Below are 12,990 nucleotides of genomic sequence, written 5' to 3' on the forward strand. Positions count from 1 at the left end.
TGTAGACCAGGCTGGCCTCGAACTCAGAAATCCGCCTGCCTCTGCCTCCCGAGTGCTGGGATTAAAGGCGTGCGCCACCACGCCCGGCTTGTTTTCATGTTTTTTAAATATGTTTTTGTCCATATCCAAAATTATTACTTGGTTTCACACACAATTTTACCCATTTCCCTATTGAAGAATGCTTAGGCTGTTTTCAAAATAATTTTCCTTACATTGAGAAATGTTAATGCTCAACAGTGTTTGTAATATTCATATTCATACATCGAGGAATCATCGAGCTGAGCTATTAATATGCATAATAAGTTATCAGTTGTTTTTTCCTCTTGACAGCAAATATTTAGGTCCATTATCTCTTATTGAAAACAACTAAGATCATATTGCTGCAGATTTTTGTCACAAGTATTGTGTAGGATATATCTGATATGAGTATTGCTAACAACCCTAGGAGAACTCTATACTTAAAGTCACCCATGCATTTCACGGCAGGATAAGCACGTGTTCACATCAGGTGTTAAGAAAACACTGGAGTCCTTTCCTGTTGGGCTTTGCTGCAAAATCAATTTGCATATGAGGATAAACTTTTATATTTCATGGCTTAATGGATTTTTAGAATTACAGTGAAGGCAGCTTAGATCTGCTGTTTAAGTTATCAAATTTACTCTCATTTACTTGATTCCTTTTTACATTTTGTTTATAAAAAATCTTTATCTTAAGGTCATAAAAGTATTCTTTTAATTTTTTATCTCATTTGTGGCTCAGTTCCTACCTTGTTATCTCATCCATAAAGGATTTTTTTGTGTAACCCACAAGGCTTTTTTTATTCCTCTGAGAATAATTATTGGTATAAAACTTATATCATGTTAATTACTTATTTGCAGTATATGCAGAAAAGTCCCTTGCTGAGCTCAGGATCTCTCCATTAGCTTGAGTTAATAGTGGGGTTGGTAGCTGGGCTAAAGATTGCAGCCACATCTCTGCTGTCGGGAGTATCAAGCTCTTCCTGACCCTTCCATCTCGTACTCAAATATTTTCCTAAGTCAGTCAGGCATCTCAAAAACCCTTTACCAAGTTTCATTGGGTTTGCCCTAAAACTTATTTAGTTCAGAGAAAATCGACATCTTAGCAATATTGTCTTACTAATCTATCTCTCTGATTTAAAAACACATTTCAATAACGATTTTTCATTTTCTTCACACACACATTAAAAACAATTTGTTAAACCTTTTGGAATCCTTCCGTGTTTGCTATCCTAACATCTGCTGAGTTTCTTATTAGTTTTGGTTTGTTTGTTTTCCGGTTGATCCTACCAACGTATATCTGACCAGAAAATTATTGTAGAAAAGAGTTTTGTTACTTCCTCTCTATACATATATTTATTTATTTTGATATATTTAACTAAAAACTCCAGCATTATCAAAACAAGCAGGAAAGTAAAATATGAAATATATACATTTGTCTTATTCTTAGTTTTTTTAAAAAAACTTTCCAAAATTCACCATCAACTGAGAAGTTTGCTCTAAGTTTCTATAAATGTGTATATTCCCATGTTGGAAAGGATGGCAATCAGAGGCAGGTGTTCAGTTACAACACAGGATTTTCTGGTTCATATGAGTGACTAAATAGGACTTCTCTCTTACCCTTCCAATTTGGTGAAACACATTTATTAACTTGATCAAGTTCAGATATCTTTGCAATCCTGGGACAAGCTTGACTTGATCATTATCATAGACTGCTGGATATGAGTTGTTAATATTATGTATTTCATTTGTCATTTATAAATATACATGAGTAGGATTGATCTGGAATTTTCCGCTCACGGAGCATCCTTATCTGTTTGTTAGCAAGCAACGCCTGGAAAGTGTGTTTTGACCTAATCCCTGAAAGAGTTTATGATTAGAATGATGTTTTTCCTTACAGCCTGATAGAATTCACTGATTAAAGTGGCTATGCTGTTTTCAATAAGGAGCAATATTTATCTACCCACCTGGACCTCTATTTCATATTAAAAGCTTCATAGGTAATATTTCCTACAAATATATCCATTTGACTTGGTTTGAATTTTATACACAAATGTTAATGATGTTACTTTTGTCTCTCATCTTTGAGTTGCTAAGTTTTGTCACAAATTTATTTGTATTACTTTGTTTTTTTAAATGACTAAATTTTTTTGTTGATACTGCTAATTACAACTGTTTTTTCCTTTATTAACTTATTTTGCTAAGTACCTGTTTTTTAACCTTTCTTGGATTTGTGTGTGTGTGTGTGTGTGTGTGTGTGTGTGTGTGTGTGTGTGTCTGTATGGATCAGCAAGCAATTTCTCAGGCTTCCTTCTTTTTGTTATAAGCATCAAGGGTTTCAGTGTTTGCCACTTTTTTCTGCTGTTATGAATACAGCCTTTATAAATATAGGTCTTTTCATGGTTAAAAAAAACTGCCAATTTTTATTTTAAATATCTTTAGATTACTTTCATCCTTGTTTAATTTCCAAAAATGTATAGTTTTCTCACAGGCTAAGATTTCTTCCTGCATCTGTTACAGAGCTAGGGAATTTAGGGCTGTTCCATTCATTACTCTTTTAAAGGGTGTGTGGATTTCTTCTCTAGCCTTTATCAAGATTTGTTCATAGTCACTAGTATATGGAAATCTTACTTTAAAGTTACATAAATGTATTTATTTTTATATCTCTGACTTTGAGGGTATTGGGAAGCTTTTATAACTTTCCAAGTGCTGTTGTCTACAGGGCTGTTTCTTCAAATTAGATGCTTGTAAGTTTCTAGCTCTTTGCATCTTGACTCCACAACCTTTAACTTTTTATTCTTGCTTTCTATATGCTACTGTTTGCTGAACTTCTGTAGTTTGGCATTTTCTTTATGTCTGTCCTCACTTCATTCCTCTGTGGTGAATACATGCAATGAGTTTTGATTTCAGCATTTACTTTTTTTCATCTGCACATGTAAAGATACTTGAATGATTTTTCAAGTATGCAAGTCCATTTTGATATGCTCTTTTTCCTTCTTTTACATTTTACTTGTAATTTAATTTTTCATAGTTATTTATATGCTATATCTGTTCATTCTAGTGTTTTAGGTCCCCAAGGGCACATAGCTGCTGCCATCTGAACTCCTAACACTTGTGAAGCCTAGCTACCTTCCTTGCACATTCTTACTTTTGGGGAAGGATGTTTTGGTGGAATCCTGAGTTGTTATTTTATTTCATTTTATTTCATTTTATTTTATTTTATTTTTAATCAGTACACTTCTCTCCAAACACAGATATGAAAATCAGAAGGTATGACCGACTTAAACTTTTTCCCTCCTTGTAGGTTGTCAGTAGTAGGAGCATCGGGGGCATGCCTTTGATGTCACTTCTTATACCTGGCTTTCCCTCTCTATAGTAGAGTCATTCCCTAAGCAGCTCCAATGTTCACCTCCCTACTCTCTTTGTTCTGACATTAATTGCCATTTTGTTTTGCTAATTTGATATAGAGCTGTCAAAAGAGCAGAAACCCAATGGAAAAAAATTGTCTCAATGATTTTCATTTAAAAATATGTCTTAACTTAGCAATCACATTTTAATGAGTGACATTTCAACCATCTCATGACCCACATTGACTCTATGTGTTTCCTCTCTACAAAAGCCATTAAGGCTTCATAGTTTTTTATACAGGGAGATGTTGTATTTTTCTCCATCATCAGATGAGAAAGCTCTTAAAGGAGTTCTAGCTCTAAATACATAGAGTGGATGTGTGTCAGAACTGGGGACTGAGGGACAAAATGGGACACTGACGCACTAAAACTTGCACACAGTGAATTTATTTGTAAGTAATTCAATGTAATATTCTTACAAAATCAGCATTTTTAATCTAAAAGAAAGAATCTGTATTTCAATTCATACTATTTTATATGCTTTTTAATTTTATGCCTATAGTCTTTCAACTTATTTACAGCTTTTTAAAAAGTTATTTACAACTTAAAAAATAAAAAAGGTTTTCACTTAAGAGTTTCTCAAACATTGTAAGATTTTATCAAATGAATCAATAGCCATTAATCATCTAAATGAAAGTTTAACTTTAAAAATCAAAAAGTATAAATTTAAATTTTAAAAGTATAATTTCAAAGGGAATAATAAAACAACAATAATACAAAGTTAAACTACTTCCTGCCCAAACCAATAAGCCAATACTCAAGAGTGAACAATTTTGAAGTCACAGGGAGATTTCAATTTCTACAGAGAGCTTTAGCCATGACTTCTTTGGGAAATTTTTCAAGTCTGAAAAATAACACTTTATAATAAATGCTTGAAACACCATAGCACTATTCATGTGAGCCTGAACATTGTCAAGCCTCCGAGGCCATATTTCCTCTTGCAGAGAGTAATATGGAACACAGAACCATTAAGTCACTTTAGTCAAAGTACAGAAGGTCGGGTAAGGGTGAATCACCAGCAGTACATCTCAGCACTAAGTCGCTTTCACAAAAGCACAAAAGGTCAACCAGGGCTGAGTCACTAGCAGTTAAGTCTCAGAAGTATCTAAGAGAAAAACATCACTTACTGAACTTCTTCAATAACAGCCCACAGAAACTTATTAGCAGCACAAGTTCTCAGGTCCACTCTGGACAAAGGAATGAGAAATTGACTGAGACCTAAAACTTTCAAGTGACTCCACATCCTGAAGTTTGAGAATTACTGCCAAAAGCAAAGATAGGCAAAACATGATTTTTTTCCCATCTCTCTGAACTGGTAACAAGCTATAATGTTTTTTCAGAAAAGAGATGAAAAGCAGGACGTATACAGTGCACAGTCCACACGTGACCATTAGTCTGACTTGCTGTAGAGGTTATTTACATGGGGAGTCTTCAACTTCAATGGCAAGAGAGACAAGCCCACCATTATTGCTAAGTAACTTATTACTACTAATAAAACACTGACTTCTATAAATTATAAATAGCAACAATCTTAATGATAACCATGTCCCATCAAGCTTATTCATATAGATGAATGGATAGATAGATAGATAGATAGATAGATAGATAGATAGATAGATAGATAGATAGAGGCATGGACAGATGAATGGGTAGGTGAATGGATGGATAGACAGACAGACAGACAGACAGACAGACAGACAGACAGATCATAGTTTAGCTTACAACTTGGTAACACTGTTGAGTTGAGTCATTATGCTGTAACATATGGTAGGAAGTCATCACTAGAGCATTTGGTATTGTTTTCAGAGACTGAGGTTTCTGTAATAACCATACTTCAGTAAAATACATCACACTTGAAGATATATGTGAGTCAAAGAGTACAGGGACTTAAAGGGCTGAAAGGACAAAATAAATCTCTCAAAGATAATGCCTTGATTTTAGCCTAGAAAGATACCTAGCAAATAATAATACATTTTATGGCTCTAAGTTCATGGTAGTTTTTACAGAAGCAATCCCATCTCCCTTTACACAGGAGAGATGTGTAATACACAGGGCCACATGGGGTCACTTTCAAACATGTCTTATATCTCAAATTCTTTTTTTTTATGATGCTTTTTGTGTGGGTTTTCCTTCATTAATTAATTGGTTTATTCACTTTACATCCCCATAGTGGCCCCCACCCTCTTCTCCTCCCAGTACTACTCTTACAAAGCCCTCCCACGTTAGCCCCCCCCCTTCCCTTCAAGAGAGAAGGTCTTAATTATAGGACAAAAAACTGTCATCTTGGTTTCTTCTAATCTCAGAAAAGGTTTTTTTTGTCTAACTCTTTAGAAGAACTTGAATTTCTCAAATCATTCCCTCTTTGAAAAAGAACAGAAAAATGTTGAAGCTGTGGAGATTCTGTTATGTAATAATAGCCCTGCTAGAGAATTTCTCAGGCCGTCTTAGAATAGAGTGCTATGCCCAGACCCCCCCCCCACCATTTCATTGTATTTACCCTCAATAACATCAATTTAACTGGACTATTATACTTGGTGTGCATAAATGATACATATAAAATGTTCATGTTCAAAATTTTGCCTTCAAAATACATACCTAGATTGTTTATGTACTCAAGCACTCTAGAAGCCATACAATAGGTGACAGATGGGGACAGTGGGTCTTGGGTTCAGTTATGACTCACATTGGCTCCTAAGGACAAGATCTGTCATATGGCTGAATCTTCCTGTGAGCAACTTGGTCCTTCCTTCGAAAACTAAGATGTCTGACCTTAAAACTTCACCTCTTAAAACGGATTAACCTCTTGCTTGTCTCAGAAACCACACCTCCACTGATCCAGTTTGAATGGTCAGTCCTTTACAAGTATAAACCAAGGAGTAAAAAGTGGACTTCATAAAACTCTGACTATTCATGTGGTCTTTTAAGGAAGGAAAGGTTTATTAACCCCAGGGATGATGGATCCACTAAGCATATCTATGAATAGCGGAGGTCCTTGTTAGAACTATTATTACTAAGCTTTAAATTTTAAAACATATTCACAATATTAAATTTCCATCTTCTTCTCTGGGTAAGAGATTGGAAGAACAGAATGCTTTAAAGTGGAGCTCACTTCTTCCCTGACAAAGAGTAAGACTATCTAATAAATGTGGGACTAGACCAGTACTAGTAATTTGTAATAGGCCATTTTACATGACAGCAGAAATTGTATAATCTTGTCATGACACAAGAGTTTGACAGATTGGTTCAAATTTGCCATTAGTACTTTATAGTTTCAGGAGTGGGTTTCAAACACTCTCACTTATCTGCAAAGGAATGTCAGGAAGCATAAGTAGTTGTATTTTATTTTTTGTAATCTGAAATATTATTTCTGAAGCTCAAGAACCAGATCTGAAAACTCAGAAAAATCACAATACTAAGTAACTAATTGATGGCACATCACTACCCCATGGCTCTCTTCCATCAGGCAAATCTTTTCAATACCTAGACTACAAAATAAGGATACTCAGACTAGAGAGATAGCTCGGCGGTTAAGAGCACTGGCAGCTTTTCCAGAGAACCCAGGTTCTATTCTCAACACCCACATGGCAGCTTACAACTCTCTGAAACACCAGTTCCTGAGTATCTGACATGCCCACGCAGACATACATACAGACAAAACACAGGTGTACATAAAATTTTAAAGAAGAAAATCTTTGTAAAAAAAATGGGGAAAAAAAGATATTTTAGAAAACCCAGGACAGAGTGTCAAAAATTAAAGGGGTAGGATAGGCTTTCAAGTTAAAATTATTTTGTTTGTTTCTTTTGGTTTGGTTTTTGACTCATCATCATCATTATTACTACTACAATTACTACTATTACTATTTCACTTATTCGTTTTACATCCCATTCACTGTCTTCCAGTCACCACCTCCAATAACTCTTCACCCTTGCCCACTCCCTTTCTCCTCTGAGCAGGTGGGGGCCCCTGGATATCTCCCCACTCTGGCACATCAAGTCTCTGTGAGGCTAGGTACATCCTCTCTCACTGAGGCCAGACGAGGCAGCCCAGGTAGAAGAACATATCCCACAGACAGGTTTTTGGGGTAGCCCCTGTTCCAGTTGTTAGAGACCCACAAGAAAACCAATCTATCTTTATAGTATCTATCAGGACTATTTAAAGAAATTTCATTTAGCAAAAATTTATAGTATTTTTTTCCTCAATAAAATCAGTGTAACTGAACTATTATACTCAGTGTGCATAAACACTACATATAAAACGTTCATGTTCAATGTATGCTTTTTGTTTTGTTTTTAAATTTTATTTCATCTTGTATAAGACTTTCTACTAAAGACTTAGGGGGTATTAAAGGAAAACCTAGATATAGAGGATATTTAATTGTGCCTCGATACTGCATAAAAACAGGTTGGTCAGATGATCTTAAACTTCAGATCACAGCAATGCTGAAATCAGGAACACGGTACTGCATGTCCTGACTCAAGAGCGTTTTCCACGAGCATACGAATCAGGGGTCCGAGATTGGTCGGTATCATTTTCTTTTATATGAAAATCAGACTTCTCACCATTTCCATAGAAAGAGACGTTGATCATATAGGGACATTTCACAAGCCTTCTCTCTGGTTTAACAAGAATTCCTGTTCAGAATAGTTTAGTGTCCATCTGGTCACCAACATCGAGAAGAAGGCTATCTGCTTCAATGTTTACCATTCGAAAATAGGGCTCACCGATCTCTGTGAAAAATGTTTCCTGGGTTATGAAACTGGCTAGAAAATAGGAAAAGGTTTTCTGTGCATCTCCGAGGGTCAAATAGAGCATTTGCCAGAAGTTTCAAATGAACTCTAAGGAAGCAAGGTCAGCAGCTTCACACCAAGAAGAAACCTATCTATAACACTGAGCTGCGCTGATACGTTTACAGCCATCCTGGGCAGCAAATTTAAAAAAAAGGGGGGGGGGGAGCTTCACTGACAGAGAGACTTTAAAGCAGTGTTCTAGAGAAAGAAAGGCTCACGACCTCATCAAAAGGGTGGAGTAGCTGGAAACCAAGGTACTGCTTTACTTTGAAAGATCTGACAGCTCTCAGCAAGGGCCTTGCACCCAAGTAGTGAGGATGGCCGTGATTGCAAGGAACCAGAAGTGAAGACTGATGCCTGTAATTAAGAGCATTGATTTGGCTTGAGAGGTACCTGGGCATTGGCAAAGGGCTCTGAGAGAGGGAAATAATGCAATCAAAGGCAGGCCTTGACAGCTCTGAGGGATTTGAGACTACAGAGGCTGAAGAGGGAAGACCAATAAGGAGGTCATTATCGCGCTGCCTGGATGGCTTGCATGCTCCATCTTCCCACTCACGCCCACTCTGTCCCCTTTTCTTCACTGAAACACTTCTCCTGACTCTCTCCTTAATTATCTTTTCACACTCCAGTCCTTATGACCACCATTTTAAAAATCAAACTGTCCTTCATATTTCTTTGAAATGTCTCTCCAAGATACACTTCAACCATGAGATTTAAGAGGTAATTAAATCATCAGGTCTTTGAGTCAGAAAATAGTAAAAGATAATTAAGTTAGTTCCCTGAGTTTGCCTGATCACAAGATACAACCTGGATTTTTTTTTTTAATGTATGTTTAAAAATCTGTATAGGAGGCATTTGAAGAAGTAAATTCTTACACTTTGATATGTGAAAACCATGATGTCTTTGAAATGAAATGGTGCCTCTCCTCTCTTCAGAGTCTTTAATTCTGGTTAGAGCACCAGAGGACTAGTCACTCAAAACTTCCAGAAGTCATTGCCTCTGGACTTTTGTCTTGTGACTCTGAAGAATGAAATTCACAAATCACAGAGGTTGAGTTCTGGAAAGAAGTTAATTATAGATGCATAGGTTAGAGCAGAAGAGGGTGGGAGAAGGCAGAGCTTCTGTATAGAGTCCCAGAAACCAGGGTACCATGCAGTTACTAGTTGGTGACATTTTTTAAGGATTCCAGGTGGAAACTGAGGTGAGGTATGGGTAAGAAAAAACTGGTCAGTCCAGTGTGCTCAACAGAGAGGTGTCTGGTGCCTCCTTTAAAACCCTTACATATAGCTTAAGGCAAAGGTAGGAGATAAGGAGCAACTGGAGCCAGAACCCTCTTCTGGAATTCCTAGACAAGGACATTCTCAGAATTGCTGCTGTGGGGTTCCTGCCCTGCCTACTGACTTTCTATCTCTGGTTCATATCTAACCCATCTCAAACTCACTGAGTGAGGACTATCCAAGAGGGTGCTGCAGCAACAAGGCTCTGACAACCCAATTGAGTGCTGGGTCTGGTATTCTAAAGTGATTCCTGTAGTAGGTATGAGCACAGAAGTCACAGAACAGTTGAGTAATTAGTTAAGTGGCCTTTTTTTTAACATCTGTTTTTGTCTTTGAGAATATTGCTTAGTTTGTATTCGGCTCAAAGCTAATGTGGAGTGAATGGTACTGGCTAGAAAACAAGGAAAGTCAAATTAAAGCTTTGTCCCTGTCTGCCACAAGATGAGAGAAGAGGCTCCTAAGGAAGAGGAAGAGGAAGGATATGAGCAGCACGTGTGTGTCTGTGCATGCATGTGTGTGTGAGTGCCTACATGAGTGTGTATGTGTTGTAAATATTATAATAAAACCCATGTTATAATACACACAATATATATCATTAATTATATCATTAATATATTTATATATAATTAACTTTTAATATGTATACTTAAATACTAAGATGTATATCATATAATATACTATGACTAATATATATATATCATATATAATATTGTGTATATATGGCATAAGTGAACCATGCAAAGCATGTGGACAGATAAGCCAGAACCTATTCTTGACAATGAGGCAATGGACATACAACGACTAAAGTGTTTTCTTTAAGCTTAACCACCACCACTACCACCACCCCAGGCCCTATGCTAGTGTGAAAGAAAAAGAACAAAATAGCAGTGAATGGTATTCTGGTAGTCTAGATGAGGAACAGAATAGGACAGCATCCCCCTCCAACTGCCAGGTTCATCCACTGTGTACCAGTTAATGAAGCACAAAAAAAACTTCTCAAAACCTTGAAATAAATGTGGTATAGCATCTTAAGGAGCTGAATTTCACCTGTGGGACATTTCTAGTCAGCCTAATTTTAGCCATTAAATGAACCATTAGAGTATGATCTGGGATCTTCCTGACAGTAGGTGGGATGAATTTGCAGAGGCGGAAGGAGGAGGCATTTGCAGACGAGGCTGAAACAAGTATATCTTTGGGGGCATTTCCACTGAGGAGCTTAGCATCCAGTTTCCTCTTGCCAACTCTGCTACTGGTAGCTAAGCCAAAGAATAGGAAGAAAGTAATATCCACTTGAATTTGTAATCTGGAGATTGTATAAAGTTGGACAAGGTGATAGCAACTGCCACTAACATCTATCTCTTTTTGGAAACTTCTGAGAGGGCCCTGTGCTTATTTAACCATGCACTGCCAAAGCTTCTTGTCAAAACTATTAATCTTTCTCTTTGTCTAATTCTGATGTTGTCTTGTGGAAATTGAGTTTGGTTTTTTTTTTGTTTGTTTTTTTCCAAAATGGTGTCTTTGGATCAAGACTCTTACCTGATTTCAAGCAGAAACTAAATAATAAGTAGTCTCTGAAGAGCTTTCTGATGTCAAAAGTCCTCACTCCCTAAACACATAGGGGAATTATTTATGCAAGGTTCATGTACAGAGCTACGTGCCCAGTGCTAACAATAGTCCTGTCGTGTCCCAGAGGATAGAACCCTTCATTTGGGTAGGACATTTCATTTCCTTTTCTAATGCAATAGGAAAAAAAGAGAGAGAAGTTTTACCTTGTATTTTCTTTTTCCATTGAAAGTAAAACATAAAAGAAATAAAAATACAGAAAGAAAACAAAGAAGATAGAAGTCATGGAATGACAGGACAGAAAGTTCCAGTCAGACAATCTAACTCTAGCAAGGAGCATGAGGAAAAGAGAGAGAAGGGTGTTAGTACAAACATAGAAGGAACAGATTATGAGCCTTCAGCATATGTCATAAGGATTTACCAATTCTGCCCAGTGAAGTAAGACTCTCTGCCTCTCTATTTTAAGCCTTTATATCAGCTAGCTCAGAAAACAAGTTTGTAGATGTGGTTTAGATAAATAAAAGTTACAGTATGTGGATATCTAGGTTAGGACCTTAGTTGTATATTTTAAAACATACTTATCTTTGGGATCTGTTTCTTTACAAATATAAACCTTGGTCATCTCCAAATTATGTTCTTGTTGCAATGGCATGTACTTTCCCTCACAGTCAGTTACCATATTGTCTACAACTCAGTATTGTCCTTTTTACACAGCAGAAGTACCCTTAGCTCTGCACCATTATAGTCTTCTGTTGCTACCAGTTTCCAATGTGTTTTTAATTGGTCTAAAACTTACATATTTGAATAATCAGTCATTGCTATATCCCATCCTTTACTCTTTGTTGACTTTCCTAGTACTAACTCTTATATGAAAAACAGATTCCAAAAGAAAAAAACACCATGTACAGAGAACTCTAGGCCATTTTAGAATACTAAAAATTCTGAATAATTTATATTGGTGGTGGTGATGGTTGGTTGGGTGGTTCAGTGGTTGATTGGTTGTTTGGTTGGTCAGTTGGGTGTTTGTTTGGCTGGTTAGTTGGTTGGGTAGGTGGTTGAGTGATTAGTTGGTCAGTTGGGTGGTTGTTTGGCTAGTTAGTTGGTTGGTTGGGTGGGTGGGTGGCTGGCTGGCTAGTTGGTTGGTTGAGTGGGTGGTGGGATGGGAATGGTTGGCTGGTTGGTTGGGTAGTTGGCTGCTTGGTTTTTAGGACAAGGTCTCACTCCAATGCGGAAGCTGGCCTCATCACCACTAGGTTAAATATAGGATATTCATTCAAAACAAATATGAGGGGAAAATTGAGCTATGGCTATTTAAGTCAAAAGTGCTGATTGTTTCAATAATTAATTTTATACATTTTAAAAGAACAGTATTTCATACTTACAGTTAATTGTAATAAATCATTTGTTTTTAATTCTAAGAAGCCCACCTTGTGGCAGCACTAATTCTGGAGTGTGGCTCCCAGTTTCATCCTGATTCAGGTTTTGCTCTCCAGGTAATCTTGAGTGAGTGACTTGTCATCTTGTCAGTTCCTTTATCTTTAAACTGAAATTAACACTCATACTGCACTATGAAGGAGTTCCTTATAATTATTTTGTTCTAAAGAAATATACCCCAGAGTTTACTGAAGACTATAAAATTTTTTGTTGTTTTTGATACCATTTTTTTGTGAAGTTAAAAACGAGCGATAAAAAGTAAAAACTGCCGTACAATTTTTTTTGTTTTGTTCTCATTTTTTTCCTCAGTTTATCTCATCTTCAACAGATGACAATGTATCAGGCCAGTCCTGGGGTTGGGGTGGGTATAAGGAGGAGCCAGGGAAGAGCGGGGGCAGGGAGAAAAAGAGAGACAAAGAGAGATGGGCAGGGCAGGAGGGGCCTATGACACCCACACCTGGTCCAAGGAATGTTCCAACTCTAACAAACAAACAAAAAAAAAAA

The 12,990-nt window shown here is 36.8% G+C and overlaps 1 pseudogene; it reads left to right on the forward strand.

Annotated features, from left to right (window-relative positions):
- Window positions 1-12,990, forward strand: part of LOC110296459 — a 116,403-nt pseudogene that overhangs the window by 102,241 nt on the left and 1,172 nt on the right.

The sequence above is a fragment of the Mus caroli genome, chromosome 6 (genome assembly GCF_900094665.2).
Source record: "Mus caroli chromosome 6, CAROLI_EIJ_v1.1, whole genome shotgun sequence".
NCBI lineage: Eukaryota > Metazoa > Chordata > Mammalia > Rodentia > Muridae > Mus > Mus caroli.